Below are 20723 nucleotides of genomic sequence, written 5' to 3'. Positions count from 1 at the left end.
TGGAAAATAGTTGGGTACAGGTACTTTCAGTCGGGTATGGTGAGGTGTCTGTTATATTTCACGAGGAATTTTTACATGCACACAGACGAAAGCGCGCACACACACACACGCCCTCTGTTTTGAAAGTCTTACATTTTTTGGGGTGATTTTGCTAAAAAATTTCTCTTCCTTAGTGCGCCTAAACTCATCTGCCTCCCTTTCCCCGGTCCTTCTCATGCGCCTTGCTTGTCCTTTGGTGTATTTTAATTATGTGCCAGCACAATTGTTGGAAAAGCTGAAGCTTACCCCCCCCCCCCCCGCCCCCCATCTTCCTGACCAAGCTACGCCCCCGTGCAGGGACAGTCCCTTCCAGCAGTCAGTTCTCTTCAGAAGCCCAGCAGCCTGTCCCTCCCAGCACACTGCCGCTCCCACAGAGCGCTCCCTGTCTCCTCGAAGTAAGTGAAGTTCCCGGATGATCCTGTTGCTGTGTGTGTGTGTGTGGGGGGGGGGGGGGGGGGGGGGGGGGCAGTCTGGGGCTGAAGGCTCGGATTGTGTTGCTGCTGCCTCTCCCATCATGCCCCTGCGCTAATCTTTTTATATAATAAGAGTTCCTCTCTCCGCGCCCCTGGCCGCCTCTCAGCGCTAGCTTCGCCCCTCTATTTGCGGCTTCCCTGCGCCGTCGGACGGTGAGTACCGGGGGCTTCGGGGCGCACCCGCGCCTGGCGTCGTCCTGTCTGTCTTCGGTGGTACCCAGAGCGTTGTTCCAAACTCCATGTACCTGTTTATCGGCGACTGCGCCACACTCGCAGCAGCGAAGTGAGTTTGCTGATAAAAGTCCGTCTAGCTGTCTGTCTGTCATATGATTATTGGCGAGGGCAACGGGCGCGGTGCCAGGGCACTGCTCCGCTGTAATTGCATTTTTTGCGAGTGAATGTGCGCACTTTCCCTCTTCTGCTAACGCAGACGTGCCTCGTTGCGCGGAATCTCCCAGCCTCGCAGTAAACTGCCAAAATCTTCAACTTGGCGTGAAATATATTCTGGCCCCCAGGGACCCGCGGGGGGGTGTATGTTTGTTGTTGCCACGTCGCCAAATTATGTGAGCGCTTTCCACTGTTGGTAGGCACGTGATCCGGGTGGCAGTGCCCCTCGCCACATCCGCGCGCCCCATTGGCACAGAACAATTGCTGCCTGTGCAGGGGAAAGAGTGTATCCAAACAATAGATGTTTGTCTGTCAACAAGCAGCGTTGATTTGCATTTTTCATCAACCACAGCAAAGCAAACCTGTTTAAAACAGTGTAGCGCCAAAAACGTACCCATCCAGGTAGAATGGCAAGTGGACTATACCAATCCTGGTGGGGTGAAGCGGGGGAGCGGGGTTCAATGTACACATGGCCTTTAAAAGCACGAAGGGTTGCCACTGAATCACAAATAAGCATTTTTTGTGTTCCATATTAAATTAGCAGCGCCTTAAAACGCAGCTGCAATGTTATGAGTGGGACCACCCACCTCTCACAATAAGTCGCGATAGTGCCCCAGCCCCCACTAAAGTCAGCAAAAACGCAAGTGCGACAAAGAGGGGTTAATGCATCTCAGCCGCAGCGAGGAGCCGAGCAGAGGGGGCTTAGCGTCACCCCGGCCGGGCTTGCTGTTTAGAACTTGGCAACTAAATGTTTTCTGTAGAGGTTCTGGTGGGTGTTCATAGGATGACGGGGAAAACACGTGGCACATAACACACGTTATTTGGAACCAAAATATTAATACACGTAATTCTACCCATTTAGTACTGTAGTGCAAAGGACATATTACGTGTTTTTGCCATAATATAGGCTAATGTATGGAAGTAAACCTACTGCATGTTGCATTCATTTTATACATACATTGGAATCATGTTCACAAGGCCTGTTCGATGTGATTTTGATCTCACTGCAAGGATGTAACGCTTTTCCTGGTTCAGTACCTTTGTTTAGAACTTCTATTTATTTATTTTTAGAGTTTTATATAGCGCGAACTTGAAACGATTAGGTTATCAGAGCGCTTTACATAGCACAAGTTCCGTTACATGTTATCAAAGCACTTTACATAGAATCAGTTACGTTACATAAGGAACACATTTCTTTTTGTTCTAGTGAATAGGGTTATCTCTTCACACGGGGGAAGGGATACACCTGGCTATATTCCAACAGTCACACAGGCGACTAGTCGTTAAAGCTATATCTCTAAACACAGGGAGGGGATACACATGGATACAATCTAAAAATCACATAGGATACTAGTCAATAGAGTTATCTTCTATCTACACAGGAGGGATATGACTGGAAATACTCTAAGGGTCACATAGGAGTGGTAGAGAGTACAAAGGTCCACTGCAAACACAAGTGATAAGAGTCAACTACATACACATAGGAAGGGAAATGACTGGTTAAACTCTTAGAGACGCATAGGGGTGGTATATGGTGTAAGGACTTCAGCGAATACCAAAGCCTAGCATTATTGCAATAGGTCAAAGATGCAGTCACAGCATAGAGGAAGGGTGGGTGGGGTGCAAGGTATGGAGGGAAGGGCTAGAGTCCAGCGAAAACTGTCCGAAAACAGCAGCAAAGTGTCATTCAGGATAGCACGCAAGTCGAGAAGTCCAGGAGAGAAGGTGGGAGCCCAGGAGGCGCATCGCCATCCTCGAGAGCTTGCGATCATCAGAGTTCACCAGAGGCACTGTCCTCACAGCGTACCGGACACAGCCACAGGCAGCTGAAGGTGGTGGATCGGTTCGGGAGACCTGTGCCCAGCAGAAGCAGTCGCTGGCGCTGCGGGCCGCGAGGGCCAGGGTCCCCTCGAGCAAGGCCCCCCCTCGGAAGTTGCTTTACCGAACGCTGTTCGGGGCTGGAGGCGGGTATTGCTGGGCCCAGTCGGCAAAGTTGATGGAGCAAGGACCCATCCTGGGGGACAGCCTGGAATCAGGCGGAGAGATCGGGGCTAGACCAGAGGCCGGGGAGAGGCAGGGGTGAGCCAGAGGAAGCGGCGATCGACATTCTAAATAAGCATGGGCGGAAAATCCGTTTCGCTCGCGGATTTTGCGGATTTTCGGTAAATTCGCAATCCGCGAGATTTGCGAATCTCCCGCAAAATCCGCGAGCAGCGGATTTTGCTCGCACTGTTCGCACTGTTCGCGTGAGTTCGCGCCCCGCGAATAAGTGCAAAATTGCAGAAATACGATCTTAGCAAAACTGAAACTACTTACCAGGTTCAAAAGTTCAGGCTCATCATTAGTAGCCATTTCCTGTAGTGCTTCCTGAGGGGCCCCTCCAGAGTTCAGTTGCCAGTTGCAACTATTATGTGACCCTGCTCTGAACCTCAGAATAGTTACACATATGCCACAAAGGTCCTGAATTACAGCTAAGGGAGACAAGCAGGAGCCAGGCTGGAAGTTCAAATCCATTAATCAGCCCCTAATTCATTATTGTCAGTTGGGGCAGGGCAGGTGTTGTAACTAATTTTGCAACAATGAAAGCACTTAGCAAGTGCAAAAGATCACTAATCAGGAAGCACTAAGGAAGCAGGTGCCAGCTAAAAAAATATTCTGTGACACATTAATCAGCCCCAAATTAATTCAGGTCACTTGAGGCAGGGAAGGTGTGCTTGCGTTGCCATAATAATGTACACTGACTGGACAACCAGAGGGTGCTGTGATGAAACAGAGGGTGGCATGGGTGGGCCAGAGGGTGGCATGAGTAGTCAGAGAGTGGCAGTGGTGACAGAGAGTGGCAGTGATGAAGAAGAGTGTCCCAAACAGGCTGGACACGTAGAAACAACAAGTTCGCGAAACTTGCGACCCGACAGGTAAGTTCGCAATTTGCGACATTGTACAAAACCCTCGCGAACTGGCAGAAACACGCGCAAACACAAAAAAAAAAATTCGCGAGAATTCGCGGATTTTGCGGATTGCGAGTTCGCAAATCCGCAAAATTCGCGAACGCGAGATTCGCAAAATTCGCCCATGCTTAATTCTAAAGTCGCCGCCGGCCGCCATCTTGGAGTCAGGCAGGCGCTGGGATGATTCCCCCGGTGAGTGTCGCCGTCCCGGTAGGGCTAGATGGTGCCATCTCCCATCAGCAGCTGCCGCTACAGTCAGCGAGAGTCTGGCCAGGCCAGGGGAGCGCAGGTCTCAATCCTACCTCCCAGCGGCGGCCGCAGTCGGCGGAGTCGAAGGCGAGGTGCCGCCCGCCATCTTGAGCGCCACCGTCCTCTCCTCACACTCATCCGGAGATCGGACCTGTCCGCCTATCTAGGGGCAATCGCCGATGCTCTACAGAAGCCCCACTCGCTCCGCTTCACGTGGGGAAAAAAGGTGCGCACAGGAGAAGGGCCGTAGCAGCCCAGAGCCGGGGTTGAGTAGCTTGTGACCCGGGAGCCGAGACGATCCACGTCCGCTCGGCTCCCGGCAATTGCAAACCCTACAAAATGCTGCAGCGTGATTGCTGTTGCAGACACCTAGATTTCACTCGGTTTCAAAAGCCATTAAGGACACTGGGTACCAGATAGACGAAGAATCAATCACCTTTAAAGCCCTCTGCATCACTTATAAACTGCTGCATGATTGGGCCGGACTTTCTTATTAAAACCAGTTTCCTCATCAATACAACCTGCAGGTCTGCGGGGAGTAGGAGAGTATGTAGGGAAGAGGTGTGACGCTGCGGCCAGGGCGACTGACACCGGACACTGGGGCTCACGGTTCGATCCCGGCGGCAGGTCAGCCCAGCACCATGTGACTCTGGGCAATAGCTCACTTAATCTTCCCGACGGCCCCCAGCGCCGAGATGCGGCCGACATGTCGAGCAACACCAAAAAGGCTGCTCGACCATTGTTGACTCCTACATCTAACACTAAAATCCAATCTTAAGCAGCCACTGTACCTCCTATAAATCCAGACTGTCGCCTGGTATGACAAAAGCAGGGTTTTCCAGTTACCAGATTGTGGATACACAAGAATTGTATTGACATCCTGTTTCCTTCCTTTCAAGTGCACCCCAAGCTTTTTGTAAACCCAACAGACCTGTCAAACCTAACTTGAGACTGTAATGTAAAAATGGATGCCCATAGCACCCACCTACCAGCTAAGCTCAAAGGAGTCCTCTCTGCCCTTTTAGATCAACCTGACAATCCCTCTGACCTATTGTGCGTTACCAGTAGCTCCCAGACTCCTTCAGAGTAGTTCACAGCATCAAGTTCATTTTTCAATAAGCACAGGGTCACATTTTCCTTTTAAAGTAAGAGAAGGCTGTGTTTATTTTACATTATTAGGCTGCAGATAATAGGGCTCAGATTTATGGGCTAGGCTGGGTCAGAGGTGAAGAACTAAAACACGGAAGTATTTAACTCTTAAAAAAAAAAAAATAATAATAATCTTTGGTAACTCAATATTGGAGTGTGACAACAAAATTATCCTTCTAAATACTTTTAAATGGGAGAAAATTGACATGAAAAGTTACCTTAACCCGTTTACCGCAGCAGCAATTCTGCCGCGGGGCATTCTATTGAGTAGGCGGGGCCACGTCGGCCAACGGACGTGCAAAGCACTACCGAGGTAGTGCTCGCGACGACCGTTGGCCGACAGGCGCAATGAACTGGTTAATGATCGTTAACTCATCATTATATTTTTTTTCCCATTTCAAAGGATTGTATTTACAAACAGCAGGCCTCCTGCTCCCAGTGGCCACTGTGCCATATGTATAACTGAAAAACAGAATTTCTCCCACTTAAAAAAAAAAAAATACAAAGTGCAGAAAAGTGTTCCATACTTTACATTTTTTAGAACATTTTTCTGCACCTTAATTTTCTCACATTTAAATAATAATGGTATGTTTGTTATACATGTAACAGTGCCACATATGGCAAAAGGTATGTCCTGTGCCACAAGTATAGGCTCTGTCATCCATACATCCCATTCATACGTTCACATGTTCAGACATCCCCAAAGACCACACTCATTGACGCGCATGGCAGCCCTGTCATAGTGCCCACTGTCAAAGTACTTTTTCAAACCATTGCATCTGGCTGTATGGACATTAGCCTTGAAGTGAATAAAGCTGGGAGTGGGGGTGTCTGTTAACAATGCACAAGTTGTTTAGTCTTCGGCAGCTCACAATCATTTTCACTGGTCAAGTAGCTCTCACTATAGAAAAGGTTAGAGACCCCTGTACTAAATCATCTGCTCCAAAGAGCACCTAAAAACCTACTTAACGCTTCCAGTTGTTACACATTTTTTCTTCATAAACATTGAAACCATGATCTTCGCTTGTTGATTTGTGGTTACCCTCTCTGTTCCCTCCTGGAGCTTAACTTCTTTTCAAAACGAGTTAGTGAGGGGGGGAGAATTTTTTTCCCATAGTGTCATTTAATCCGCGAAAATGAAATCCTGGCTGTACATTGGGAGCTTAACTCGTTGTGTTCTATCACTAAACTACTGGATTTTTCTAAAAAAAATTTAAACAGATACTTATTAATGCTTGATTTTCTTTTGTGGTCTCCATTTTCTGTACATTTTTGTTGTGCTTACCGTACTGTAGTTCAATATAACGATCGCCCACTCCCGAGCCTGGTTCTGAGGTATCGTTTTTAATGAAAAACGATTCTGGCTCTAAATGTGCCATCGCTTCTGCCGTCGTTTGTACCTTGTTCGGTGGAAACCATTGTCTCGCAGGGGTGAAGCAGCTTTAGGATTAGAAGCCTCCAGGGCAATGCACATAATATTGACATGGCCCGGCCATGTCAATATTATGAACCTGGAAAGCCTGAGATTTTGAAAACAAAATATAATTTATATTCCCTATTGACTTAAATTGACCAGAGGAGATTTTAGGTGGGAGACTGCTAAAGTAAAGCACTTTCGAGCTAGGGCTTTAAGTGGGCCGGGTCCTGGCGGTGCTTAGCATGGGCAGTTCTAAAAGGTTGCTGGGACTGGTTCCTTTTGGGCTCTTCATTTATGCCATCCCCCTCGGGGTGAAAAAATTCTAACTGCAGCAGTCCCACCCTTCACTTCCTGTGAAGTGACTTCAAAGAGCCTTGGTATTCTATCAGTCGTTTCAGAATAGAAGCATTTTCAATATTATACATAACAAAGCCCAGGGCTTTAAGTGGGGAAAGGAAAACTGGGGGTGCTCTAAAAGGGGCGTGGCACATTTTAAAGGGGTGTGGCCTATCTGAGTTGGGGCGTGGTCTAAATCATGGTAACTAGCATTGTGTGCTTAAGAAAATCATGAAGTCACATCCATCAAAGGATAATAAAATAGGCAAAAATATATATTTAAGTATAAGCCATAAAATAACAAACGCTTTAAAAAAACATTTGCTATTTCCAAACTTAGAATTTAAAAACCATCTTCACTAAAGGATGTGTTATTAAATTCTGAGTTCAGGCAGAGGCGCAATTTGAGCCAAATTTCGGGGGGGGCTAAAAAAATTTCGGGGGGGGCTGAATCTTTAAGCAATAGTCAAAGTGGAGCTGCAGGGGCTCTTAGAAGGCTGAGACAACAACAATTCTTCATTAATATGCAAATGGTCTTTTAGCCACACACGACGGGGGGCTGAACCCCTTTGAGTCCAATGTGTGTTGCGGGCCTAAGTTCAGGGATACCAGATTCCCGATGTCTATCTTGCCGTTATGGGAAGATATGCAGGTAAACATGTCACACAGCATTCCCCATGTTATCCTATGGGCAAGATAGCCTTTCAATAGTGAAAAACGAAATTGGCAGTATTTCACTATCAAGACATGTTACCAACACTAGTAACACCAAACAAAAACCGGGACGTCTGCTCACCCTACCTTTGACCTGTGAGGCCCGAAAATAGAGCCCCCTTTCGAGGACCCAAAAAAAAATGAGGGTGCTCAGCCCCCCACAGACCCCCCCCCCGACTTAAAGCCCTGACAAAGCCATAGTTGTTGCTTATTTATCTTATGCAATTAACAACCATTCACAAAGTTGATAGTCCTGGCTTGTAGGTGTTATGTTATTCATTGTATTATGTATCTGGATGCAGTGACCGAAGCAGCAAAATACCAGTCGGGCAGCACTTTGTTCAGCACAGATTTTAAGCTTACCTTAATTGCATCGGCCACGCCCCTTTGAGAGACCACCCCCAGTTTTTTCATCCCACTTAAAGACCTGTTTTGAGCTTAAAAATCGGGAGTCTCTTGCCTCACCCAGGTCTGTTGGCATCAGTGGTCGAAGTGGTGGATTGGAGGGGCACGATGTGCCCATACTTTTAATTTGAGGAAAAATGTCCCCCCCCCCCTCCTACTTTTTGTCAAAAGACAACCATCCCGGAACGGTTAATTCAGACAGCTGAAATGTAAGGCATGGAGTCTCCCGGGCTGTGAGACCGAGGGAGCGGCAGACAGCTAAACAAGCCTTCTTGCCAGGGAGCCTACTTCCCTGAAAGAAATGTAAATGTGGCAACTGGTTAATCTGCCTTGAAGCTGATATTGGCCTTAATTGATGGAATCACTTGAAGCTTCCTGGTGACACATACCTTTTTGAGGGATATTCTAAGGGAGCTAGCAGCCAAGCTGTGAAGTGTATTTTTAAAAGACAGTTACATAAAAAACGGTTCTACCTACAGTCTGCCAAAAAATCTATCTTTTGGAAAAACTTTTTTCTTATACCTTGTTCTGCATTCTGTAGCAGCCTATCTTATACTATGTGCAATCCACGTTTAACCACTTGTGTGCTCAGGACGGCCCCCTTGGCTTCCTACGTCACGCTGGGCGTGTGCTCAGGACGGCCGGGGCTGTCCGAACGCCGCCGATTCCCCAGCATAGCGTCAATTCCGCGCCTGCGCTGGAGAATTAATTAGTAGGCGGAGTTCAGGCGCCCCCCCAGACACGCCCAGCCTAACTTAGGACCACCGGGGGCCGTCCTGAGCACGCAAGGGGTTACGCCCCCTAATTAACTCCCCACACCGCAGCGAAATTTGCGCCACAGGGAAGTGGTTAAAATAATGACTTGCATGTTCACAGTGCTGCTTGTCTCAAACTGGGACCTTGTAACACTAAACATACACAAGTCTCTATTCTCCACTGCACCAACCAGGATTCATTTCTGTGGCCCTCTGGTGCAGTGCATTAACATGTTTCATAATGTACAATAGTGCATTTACCACGGACTACCATAACCTGCATTTAAATTGTATTTAAGTTGTGCGGTTATTTTATTTGTACCTGAAGGTGAAAGACTGAAAAAAGTTACATTATATTGTTTGTTAGCCACGCCCACACACACTGCCCCTTGCACACAGCATAAGTTCCTATACTTTTTTTTTTCATGCACTTCAACCACTGGTTGGCATGTATGCTAGCCACCCCGCCCTAGAGAACCCTTTTCAGGACGATGGGTGTCAAGCTACGGGCCCCAGGAGAGTGGTGCTGCTCAGTCAACAGCCCCACACTGTCTGGGTTTTGGCGCGTGCGGCAATGCGTGGGCGTGGCCTAGTTGACAGGACGGACCGTGCTGTTTTCCAGGCCAAGGAGAGGGTGTGTCTGCCGGGCACAGTTATCATCCCCGTGGCCCTGCTCGCCCAGGATGTCTTCTCTATCAGTGGCACTACAGAGGAGCTGCGAGGCCAGCCCCCCTGCGGTTATCTGTAATAGGGCTAACGGCAGTGTGGTGGGAGTCAAGATAACCCATGAAGGGGTCAATGGGCAGTGAAGTCACGTTTTTGTGCGGCTAGGTGCAAAATCCTGAATTTTCGTGACAGAGAAATTCAGAAGGGAACACTGGGGGGAGAGGGGGGTATTTTAAATGACGTCAAACAATTAATTTAGCTGAAATGGCAGTGGCGATAGCCTGCTTTGGATCTTTAAATGCACCACGAGAGTTTAGTCCTCAGCAATGAAGTTACGCACGCGTAAATGTTTGGGGAGGCGTAACAGGAGCATTATCTTTGGTTTGTGGACTCGTTGGGCGGGGGCTTGGTTAGAGACAGTTGTGAAAGGAAAGAACCGGATGCGAGAGGCAGAAATGTGCACCTCGCGTCAGGTTCCTTAATAAATCAGTCAATGAATATAGCCATAAAATCTGTCTCTTCCGATTTTTGTACCGACTTTTCGCGTAAATTCCGAATTTCGTTACGCGAATTGACCGGCCCTATGCTGCTGCCCACAGAGAATTAGTGACCTTTTCTTCTATGATTTTGCTGTTCTTATCTTGCATGACTTTCGTGCAAAGAATATCCTTGCTGATAAGTTACCCGAGATACCTTGGAATAGTATTTCACGTAAGAGAAATGTCCTTACAATTGTGCGCATTTCATAAAAAATAAAGTGCGCACATCAGAGAGGGAAATCCGGTAGATTTTTAATATCCGTGTGTTGCAGATACAATGGTAAACGTGAGGCTTGGCTCAAAATCTGGCCTAGGCAAAGGTCTGTATGGGAAATGTCTGTGGCACAGTGTTTTAAATGGACCGGTACAAAGTACTAACTGGCACTTTATTTCTTTTGAGAGGGAGATTACCTGCACTTCTCCAGAAAAACGTAATACTTTTAATTGGGGAGTACCGGCACGTCTCAGAAACAAACAGGCACTCTGGTACAGAGTAACTAAACTTTTTATTTCTCCATTTGAAACGCTGCTGGGGGCAAACAGTACCAAACCTTGGCGGCACACAGCAAAACGATGCACGTATTGGGGTAGTATGTAGCTGGTGTTGCGTATAGGAGCACACGATTTCAAATATATTACTTAAGCATGGTGTGGTAGCATCAGTGCTTCTGTCTGTCTGTCTGTCTGTCTCTGTCCTCTAAAAGTGTGGCAATTCAGAATGTTCGAGGCACCCACAACTTTAAGAATGGCGTGGGTGGCAGATATCAGTAGTTTTGAATGTATATTGAATTAACAAAAAAGTTTTTTTGCTAATCTTAGATTACACAAACGGCACCACCATGTGGCAGCTGTCAGTGCGGGTTCCAGCAATTAAGTGCTGTTGCTGAGCACTGGAAACCACTGGCTCAAATTAAGCACTGTAGCACACTCTTTTACATTGGCACATTTTCATTGAAACTGCTAAATTTGCACGGACAGTGTTACGAATAAAACCATGAAGCATAAAAGAATGTGTGAAAATTTGGGTTCAAGAAGAGTTGTCATTTGCGCATCACCAAGTAAAGTACCTTAACATTTTATACTTATCTTGTCACATTTGTCTTGACTCAAAGACTGAGGTCAAATGGCAGGCTCTCTTCTGAGGGATCTTGGTATTTACTTTATTTTATTTACTTCAAAGTGAGAGATTCATCTGACAATCTTGAGATGTGAAAGGAAAGACTTTTTCTAGCACGTAACATTTAAATGTCTATAAATGAATTTTGAAAATATTTCAGAATATATCAGAATTAGGAAAGCCCAAATGAAGCACATTTTTTGTTGCAATTTTGAAGTGTGCTGGGAACAAATAGTTTAATACAATCAACTAGATAAGGCCATTTTCGCACACTATAATTTGTGTGCTGTATAGTTTTATCTGTAAAACTGAATGTGAAAATGGAATGGTAATTTCAATTGAAAATGCATTGTCTGTAATGGCAGTGCGCTACCACACCATGAATACTGCAGCTCTATTCCACGACATGCTACGATACTCCATTATACCCCATTCTACTTCACCCCTCTGCACTCTTGTCTACGACAGTTTTAGCCACCCTGAACAGCAGCTACACTGGTGTAACAACACAAATGAGTCCACAATGATTTTCGACATGTTTTGGTGGATTAAAATTAAGTCAGTTCCTTCAGATCTCACAGTTGCTAGTCATGTGTGGTCTGATTAACATTATGCAACCCTGTAACTACACAATGTTCTTTAATACATGTTTTCACACTACTTTTATGAACTGATCAATGCAGATTTCATAATACCTTGGAGTTGTAGTTGCTTTTGTCCCCTTGCTAAAGAGGGATTTCTTTCATTCTTGGGTTTTGTGCGTCCACTGTTTGGTTTTTCAAGCAATGCGTTTTTTTCTTTTGGGTGAAGTACTTGGAGTGCATTTGTTTCTCTCATATACCTCTCTCCCCCTGCCCACTGTGTTGCCTTGCCACCAGTGTGCTCCCCCCTCCATACTGTACTCGCTTGTATGCCTCGCCCCACCTCTTCCATGTTGTTTTCTTCCTCATTGCTTCGCCTTCCACCCCACCTGCTTCACGTTGCTCCCCCGGACATTCACCCTTATTCTGTAACCCATTGCTTTTCCTCGCTGCCCTCTGTTTTGCTTCCTCCTACTTTCAGTAAATCAAAAGATCAAACTCTGTAAAAATAAAAAGATACACTAGCTGCATCATAGCGCCTTTTCCCAGTTTTTTTTCTTTCTGCTGCACGGCATCTGGGATGCTGTACAGCATGGCCAAAAACCATTGCAAAACAATAGTTCCCAAAAGCAAGACCCATTGGCTCTGCCAGTGCTTGATGCTTGGACTATGACGCCAAGATGAGACCTGTCCCACCTGTACAGAATCCGATATTTGCATGGGTTGATGAACTGAGCTCCCGGAAGATGAAGGGGAACTGGACTGTCCCATGAGGTTAGTTAACCTGAATTGAGTGTACAAATGCTGTTGCTGCTGCTGTAGGCTTGAGCACAGGGCAGTGGGTGCTTTGTATCTGACCAGCACTGCTAGTCTGACATCAGATGTACATTCATTTACCAGGTCAGTGACTATATACAGATCTCAGCAGTTGGTTATTCTGAGAGGGCAGGTAAGCTGAGGGGGACATGGTAGGTTCGGCCTGTAAGAAAGTGGCTCTATATATACTGGACAAAAGTAAGGTACAGTGTGTATAGAGTCCCCAGAGGTATGACGGAGGTTAAAGTTAGATATAACCTTACTCTCTAAAGTGGTAGCTTGGTCGAGCAGTAAGGCAATATCAGAGGACAGTGTAAAGCATTTGTTGTCCACACTCAGTCAGCAAAAGATTTCACACACTCAAGAACTGAACTCTAGGCCAATTGTTTTTATATCAAAATATATAGTTGTTTTATTTTAGAACCAACAGGTATCCAAATATACTTTTCTCAATATGAGTGACTTTAGGTAATTACTTTGCAGAAAGGCAATAGACTCCGTAAATACAATAGCTACAGTGGTTGCAATAGGCATCACAATTTCTAAAAACAATTTAACATTGAGCTCAATGGGTTTTTCCTACATAAATGCAGTAGATTACTTGAGGATTACTTTTCTAACCACAGGACTGGATCCTGGATTCAGTCCCGGGACCTAAGCTGTAAACAGTTAAGTAAAAGGTTTTTGGTTACAGTTGTGATTTAAAAAAAATATAAATGTATTTTCAAAGTTGACACTAAGAAACTTTTCAGTGAAAAACTAGCAATGTTATCCTATGGAAGGAAATTCAAGTCACAGGTAAAGTAGGTTCTCATTACTTTTGTAATCCAGTACTGGACTCCTAGGTTCAGCACTGGGACCTCTATCTAAGACTGGTAAGTAATTACGGTTTGATAGTTGGTTCGATTTTTAAAGAATATTTCTAGTTTGCAAAAATCGACACTTGGAAGAAATTTCACAGAAACAGTTAATGGTTTCCTATGGAAGCAAATTCAGGTAACAGGTAAGTAAGGTTAGGATTAATTTCTTGGTTCAGTACTGGCTTCTCTCCTGATCACAGGTGAGGAATTCGGTATTCGGCTGATTTTAGATGAATATTTTAAAGTTTCAAAACTCCACACTTTGACTGGCTTTCACATGAAATTTCTTCTATGTTAACCTGTGGAAGGAAAGTGAGTTATCGGCTTTTAGGTAAGTACTCGACTGGTGGAGTTAAGGTTCTGGGCATGGACTCCGGGGTCTCCCAGGGTCTGAAAGGTACAGAAGTTACACCCCCAGCGTACAGGGGCAGCCGGGTGCAGAGTGGGTAGGCCCAATGCAATACAATGGAGGGTAGGGGGCCTTCGATTGGTGGCTGCAAGCAAGCAGGCCCCACAGCTGTGGGAGCTTAGCTCATGGTCACTTAGGGCAAGTGGGGAAGTAGAGTGGGGTAGTTGTTGCACTTCCAGCGGCACTCGAGTGGCTGGGTGCAGGGTGCTTTTGAGCCATTGGGCGCTCAATGTTATCCAATGGGAAAGTTAAAAAGTGAACAAAGGCTGCAGGCTCGGGGACGGAGATTCTTCAGGTGCGACCACCACTTCGAGAGGTAAGTTGAGATCTTGGAGAAGAGGTAGGTACCCCAAAGGAGGGCACAGGGGGCCGCTGGGTACAAGGGTGTCTTTTGGTGTTGGGAAATCTTACCCTCGGCTGGTCGCAGTTGGAGGGGGTCCCTGGTTCTGAAGCTGCAGGCAATGTCTGGTTTGTCAAGGAGGGTCTTTGGGCACTGGACTTTGGGTCCCAGTCACCGGGGGGACGTACTCGTGGTCTTGGGTCGCTCAGGCACAGGCCGGTCTTGGCTGGTGCAGAGTGGGCTGGATTCGCGGTTCCTGGCTGGCACCAGGGGGGTTGCTGTTGGAGCAGAACCACTGCTCATGGGAGTCCCAGTCTTTTGGAAGGTTCAAGGCAGGCAGGTCCTCTGGGGTTGTCGAGGTTGCTGTCCGCAGGAGAAGGTGGAGTTTCACAGGAGCAGGTTCAAGGATCAACAGGCCTGTAGGGTTCTGGGGCCAAGTCAGTGGGCGTTGTGCTTTTGTTAGCAGCTGCGCGGCAGGTCTTGTTTCTAGGTCTTATTGTTGTTGCAATTGGGATGTGAGGAAGGAAGGTTCAGGGTGCCCCTAAATACAAAATTTAGGGGCGTTACAGGTAGGGCAAGGGCAGTGACCAATGGGTCCCTGTACTGGGGTGGGTACACACCCTAGCCTGCTCCTTTCATGTGGGAGGGGAGCAGGAGCCTAGCTGTGATTGGGCATGGCTCCCCATCTTCAAGGTGGCCGGAGCCCGGAGTCGTGCTTCACCTCGCCTCTCCCACCTGAGGGGTGGGGTTGGCATAAGCTGGCACACCCCCTTTCCTCACTTAGGGTTTCCAGCCGTTCTTCCCCCCAGAGTGGCGGTCAGAACCGGTGGGGGCCAGTTGCTGAGTACAGCAGTGGCCTGGAGAAGCTCACAAGGGTAGTATGCCTTTGAAGCTTCCCCTGGACATCCTGGGGGAGGAGGCTGGGCACCTCGTCCCAGGATGTGCATTGTTTCAGGCCCAGAGAGTGGCAGGCTCTCAACCCAGGGGTCCAGAAATATGTCTGGTGTGTGGCAGCCTCTCAGACAAAATGTGGATTGTAGGTTAGGTTTCAGGGGGCATCTCTAAGATGCCCTCTGTAGTGCATTTTACATTAAATCCCACACTGGCATTAGTGTGGGTTTAATGTGCTGAGAAGTTTGATATCAAACTTGTCAGTCTTCAGTGTAGCCATTATGGTGCTGTGGAGTTCGTAATGACAACCTCCCAGCACCATATACTCTTGATGGCATCACTGCACTCACAGTGCCCGCGAATGGCCCTGGGTACTGTAGGGGCACATGACTCGTGCACCTGTGCCCATACCACTGGCATAGGGCACCCAGCTAGAGGGGTGGCTGATGTAGGCCAGGGCGGTGGGTTTTGTGGGCATAGCACAGAGGGATGTGTGCCATATCGACTCTTTGTTTAGTTCTATACTTAGACACTGAGCCTATGTATGAGAGTAGGGTCTGCTATCCTATGGTCACCCCAATTTTTGCTTTTTGCTTCACTGGTTTTCGACTTACTGAGGCTGTGGGCCTGCTAATCAGACCCCCAGCCTGCTGTTCTCTCTCTCTAAATTTATAATACATGTGCTATAGGTACATACCACAATTGGAAATGGACTCCTTGTCAGCCCCTATACCATGCACTATAGGTGCTCAGGGCATAGGTGCCACCAAGGCCTACCAGGGGCTGAAGCATAGCTTTTGCCACCCCTGGCTGGTTCTTAAATTGACACAACTGGCTGATCACTCAGCTGGGGCAAGTTGGTGTAATCACCCCTTGCTTAGATATAGTATACCTATATCTAAACCTATATCTGGACACATATATAACCTGTGAGCCACTCCTATGGAAGGCCTCATCAATCCTGGAGGCAGAGTGCGTGGTTTTATGTGAGATGGAGCTCTGGCATGAGCTGAGCCTGTCTGCAGCTGTCGGGAACAACTCCCTAAGCTGATCCGGGATAATGCCATACCATATACTCTTAAGCGCCTTATAATCCTCGCGGTTATATAGCAACTTTGGTTTGGCTTTATCAAAACATGTCGTGTAAGGTGTCATACGAATTGGAATACTACCCCCTCGCCAGTTCTGGCGACGGGGGTAGCATTCCACCCTTCTAGAGGGAGAAGACATGTTACTTTACTGAAACGCGGTTGATTTAAAATGAGCCTCAGATCCACAAAATGGATGCCCCTGCCACAGACACGGGTCTGGCCTCCTGCTGCTGACCGAAACTCTGCATATGGTGGCCTGGACAAAGGGTTTCCTGTCGCAGGGCGGTGTCAAACCACCCCAGACAGGAGATAGTGGATTGTAGTAGGGAGGTTTCAAAGAAACCAGACACTGCCTGGGGAGCACAAGGCTGCCCCTTGCATAATCCGGCCAAACCGGTTCTGGGGCCTTCCAGCCCCCGTCCCAGCGCGGCCTGGATCAAAGGAAAGGGGTGTAACCACCCCCTTCCTGGGTCCCACCCATAGGAGGGGACCTAGCAGGATGTCCAGCCCACCAGATTCGAATAAGAGTGGGAGCAGTGCCAATGCAACTCAGATCATCCTGAAGAAACATAAGAAACGAATTCTGGACCCTTCGACTGCTGCGTCCTCGTTGCTGAAGGCACACCACAAGATTTGCACTTTTTAACATTTATATTCTGCTTCACGTTCTGATTGCCGCTGCGCGCTGTGTGTAACGATTTAGCCCATTTGCATAGTTAATTAGCTGTGTGCTACTATTGTTGCACTGCCAGCGTGACTCTAGCTGCAGATTTAATCCCTGACTAGTTGCGTGTGCTGAAAATCGCCGCTTTGCCTATTGTCTTTGTCAATTGACAGCATTTCTCAGCATTTTTGTTTTTCCCCCCAAGCGCTCTCTCCGTCCTGACCCCTCCGCCTCCATTTTGTGATTGTTGACCTCCTCCTCAGCCCGACCCGCCTCCCAGCTGAACCGCCCTCCCACAGTAAACAAACAGCGCTCCATTGCCTGAAAGCGCTGACTAGTTGCGTGTGCTGAAAATCGCCGCTTTGCCTATTGTCTTTGTCAATTGACAGCATTTCTCAGCATTTGTGTTTTTCCCCCCAAGCGCTCTCTCCGTCCTGACCCCTCCGCCTCCATTTTGTGATTGTTGACCTCCTCCTCAGCCCGACCCGCCTCCCAGCTGAACCGCCCTCGCCCCTCCCCCTCCTCTGTCCATTTATGTCAGATGGTCCCATGCGCAGCGTCCACGCGCTTCGGACACGCCGAAGGTGCGCCAAAGATAAGCCCGTCTACGCCCGTCCGCGCCTGGACCGCGCCCAGCGCCAGACCCCCTGCCCCCCGTCCCTCCCATCCGCCCCGCATTACCTACGATGCCGCCACCCTCCTAGCCCTCGACCCCGGTCGCGCCCCCAACTGCGTCCAAGTCGCTCCTGGACACACCCATGGCCCTTTCTCCTGCTACTCCTGCAAATTCAGCGGCACCGACAACATCTCTGCTACGACCACACCACAGATTCCCGACCCCAACCACCTACAATGCATCCTTCTCAACACCAGATCGATCCACAGGCATGCCATTGACCTATGGAATCTACTAGACACCATTTCTCCGGACATCGCCTTCCTTACGGAAACATGGATGAATGCTTCCTCCGCACCAGACATCACAATTGCCATTCCAGAAGACTATAAGATTACTCGCAAAGACCGTACCAGCCACACAGGAGGAGGAATCGCTATCGTCCATAAGAAATCTATCCGCATCTCAACCAGCTCTGACGTCAATCTCGCCAACTCCGAACACCTTCACTTCCAGATCCACATCGATCCCAAAACAACACTCAGAGGCACTCTCCTCTACAGACCACCAGGACCCCGCGCAAAATTCAGTGAAGACATCACGGACTTCATCACCCCACACGCACTCCCCTCCAAAGATTACATCCTTCTGGGAGACCTCAACTTTCACCTTGAAAAGACCAACGACCGCAACACCACCACCCTCTTGGACAACCTCGCCAACCTCGGACTTAAACAACTAGTCACTTCCCCCACCCACATCGCAGGTCACACACTCGACCCCATCTTCACATCCAGCAACCATGTCTCCTTCAGCCACACTACGGATCTCCTCTGGACCGACCACAGCTGCGTCCACTTCATCTACAACAAGCCGAAACCCATCAACCACTCCCAACCTACCCTGCAAAGAAACTGGAACAAAATCACCACGGACCAAATCTCCGCATCGCTCCTTCGAAACTCCCCAGCCCTCTCTTCCAACGCCAACGAAGCCGCCGCCAACCTCACTCTATGGTTATCCAACACCGCCGACACCTTAGCTCCACTGAAAAAACGTCAAAGCAAACCTGGCAGCAAGAAAGCCTCATGGTTCAACGATGATCTCAAGAAGTCCAAGAAACTCTGCCGCTCCCTTGAAAAGGCCTGGAAAAAAGACCCAACCACCGGCACCAAGGACGCCTTCAAAAGCGCCACCCGCTCTCACCACCAACTGATCCGAAAGGCCAAGAAAACAGCATTCAAGGATCGACTTGACAACAACGCCCACAACAGCAAGGAACTTTTCAACATCGTCAAGGAATTTTCCAATCCCTCGGCCAACTCCAACGACATCACACCCTCTCAAACCCTCTGCGACTCCCTAGCCTCTTTTTTCCACAACAAGATTGCAGACATCCACAACAGCTTTGACAACCAACCCGGAAACCAACCCACCCTACCATCTACTGACCATCTTCCCCCCGTGAACACCCTTAACGCTTGGAACCCAATCTCCACTGAGGACACCATCCGCCTGATGAATTCCATCCACTCAGGATCCCCCACAGACCCATGCCCTCACCACATCTTCAACAAAGCAGACTCCGTCATCGCACCACACCTCCGAGACGTCATCAACTGCTCCTTCAACTCCGCCACCTTCCCAGAAGACTGGAAACACGCTGAACTCACCGCCCTTCTGAAAAAACCAACAGCGGACCCCACCGAACTCAAAAATTACCGCCCCATCTCGCTTCTTCCATTCCCGGCCAAAGTCATCGAGAAAGCCGTCAACAACCAACTCGCCGCTTTCCTCGAAACCAACAAATCCCTCGACCCCTCACAATCTGGCTTCCGAGCAAAACATAGCACTGAGACGGCCCTCATCGCAGCAACAGACGACATTCGAACTCTACTGGACAATGGAGACACAGTCGCCCTCATCCTCCTCGACCTCTCTGCAGCATTCGATACAGTCTGCCACAACACCCTTCTACAACGCCTCAATAACATCGGAATCCAAGGAAAAGCACTTGAATGGATCACCTCGTTCCTCACCGGAAGAACCCAGAGAGTCCGCCTTCCTCCATTCAAGTCCGAGGCCTCTGAAGTCATCTGCGGCGTACCTCAAGGATCTTCACTCAGTCCCACCCTCTTCAACGTATACATGAGCCCCCTCGCGGCCATCGCACGCCAACACAACCTCAACATCATCTCCTACGCGGACGACACTCAACTAATCCTTTCTCTCACCAATGACCCCAGCACCGCCAAAACTAACCTACACGAAGGAATGAAAGAAGTTGCCGAATGGATGAAACAAAGCCGTCTGAAACTGAACTCAGACAAAACAGAAGTCCTCATCTTAGGTACTTCCCCCTCTGCATGGGACGACTCCTGGTGGCCGGAAGCCCTCGGAAAAGCACCCATCCCGACAGACCACGCACGAAACCTGGGCGTCATCCTGGATTCCTCACTTTCGATGAACAGACAAGTCAGCGCCGTATCCTCTTCATGCTTCAACATTCTTCGCATGCTCAGAAAAACATTTCGCTGGATCCCCTCCGAAACAAGGAAAACAGTCACCCACGCCCTGGTCACGAGCCGACTGGACTACGGAAACACCCTCTACGCGGGTACTACCGCAAAACTCCAGAAAAAACTCCAACGAATCCAAAACGCATCAGCCAGGCTCATATTAGACATCCCACGCAACGAACACATCTCTGGTCACCTTAAAGACCTCCACTGGCTACCCGTCAATAAGAGGATCACTTTCCGACTGCTTACCCACGCACACAAATCACTCTACGACATCGGACCAGATTGCCTCAACTCTCGACTGTCCTTCTACACCCCCCCCCCGCCAACTACGGTCTTCCAGCCAAGCCCTCGCCACTGTACCTCGCATCAACAGGACCACCATGGGAGGCAGATCCTTTTCATACCTGGCTGCTAAGACATGGAACTCACTCCCCGCTTACCTGCGCCTCACCCAGAACCACCTAGCGTTCAGAAAGCAGCTTAAAACGTGGATATTTGACAAATAATCCTCCTCCCCTTCCTAAGCGCCTTGAAACCCTCTGGGTATGTAGTGCGCTATACAAATTTTATGACTTGACTTGACTTGACACGACGTTAGAAGACTGAAGAATCTCCCTTGTGGTCAAGGAGTGACCACCCTGTGCAAACAGGTACCATCCAGCCCTCGACCCTTGCTTTGTTGCAGTCCCTGCCGGGACTCGAGCGACAGAGATCGACGAGATTAAGCTTGCCTGCC

The 20723-nt window shown here is 48.4% G+C and overlaps 1 protein-coding gene across 1 annotated transcript in view; it reads left to right on the top strand.

Moving 5' to 3' along the window:
• The first annotated feature begins 334 nt into the window (after positions 1 to 334).
• The window catches only part of COX4I2 (cytochrome c oxidase subunit 4I2), a 137454-nt gene continuing 117065 nt past the window's right edge, over positions 335 to 20723 (top strand). The window contains exon 1 of the mRNA XM_086932703.1: positions 335 to 434. The gene's annotated coding sequence lies outside the window, so the exon portion shown is untranslated. The remainder of the gene's footprint in view (positions 435 to 20723) is intronic.

The sequence above is a fragment of the Lissotriton vulgaris genome, chromosome 7 (assembly GCF_964263255.1).
Source record: "Lissotriton vulgaris chromosome 7, aLisVul1.2, whole genome shotgun sequence".
Classification (NCBI taxonomy): Eukaryota; Metazoa; Chordata; class Amphibia; order Caudata; family Salamandridae; genus Lissotriton; species Lissotriton vulgaris.
Note: the sequence above shows the minus strand (reverse complement) of the source record. Positions and strands in the feature narration are given on the sequence as shown.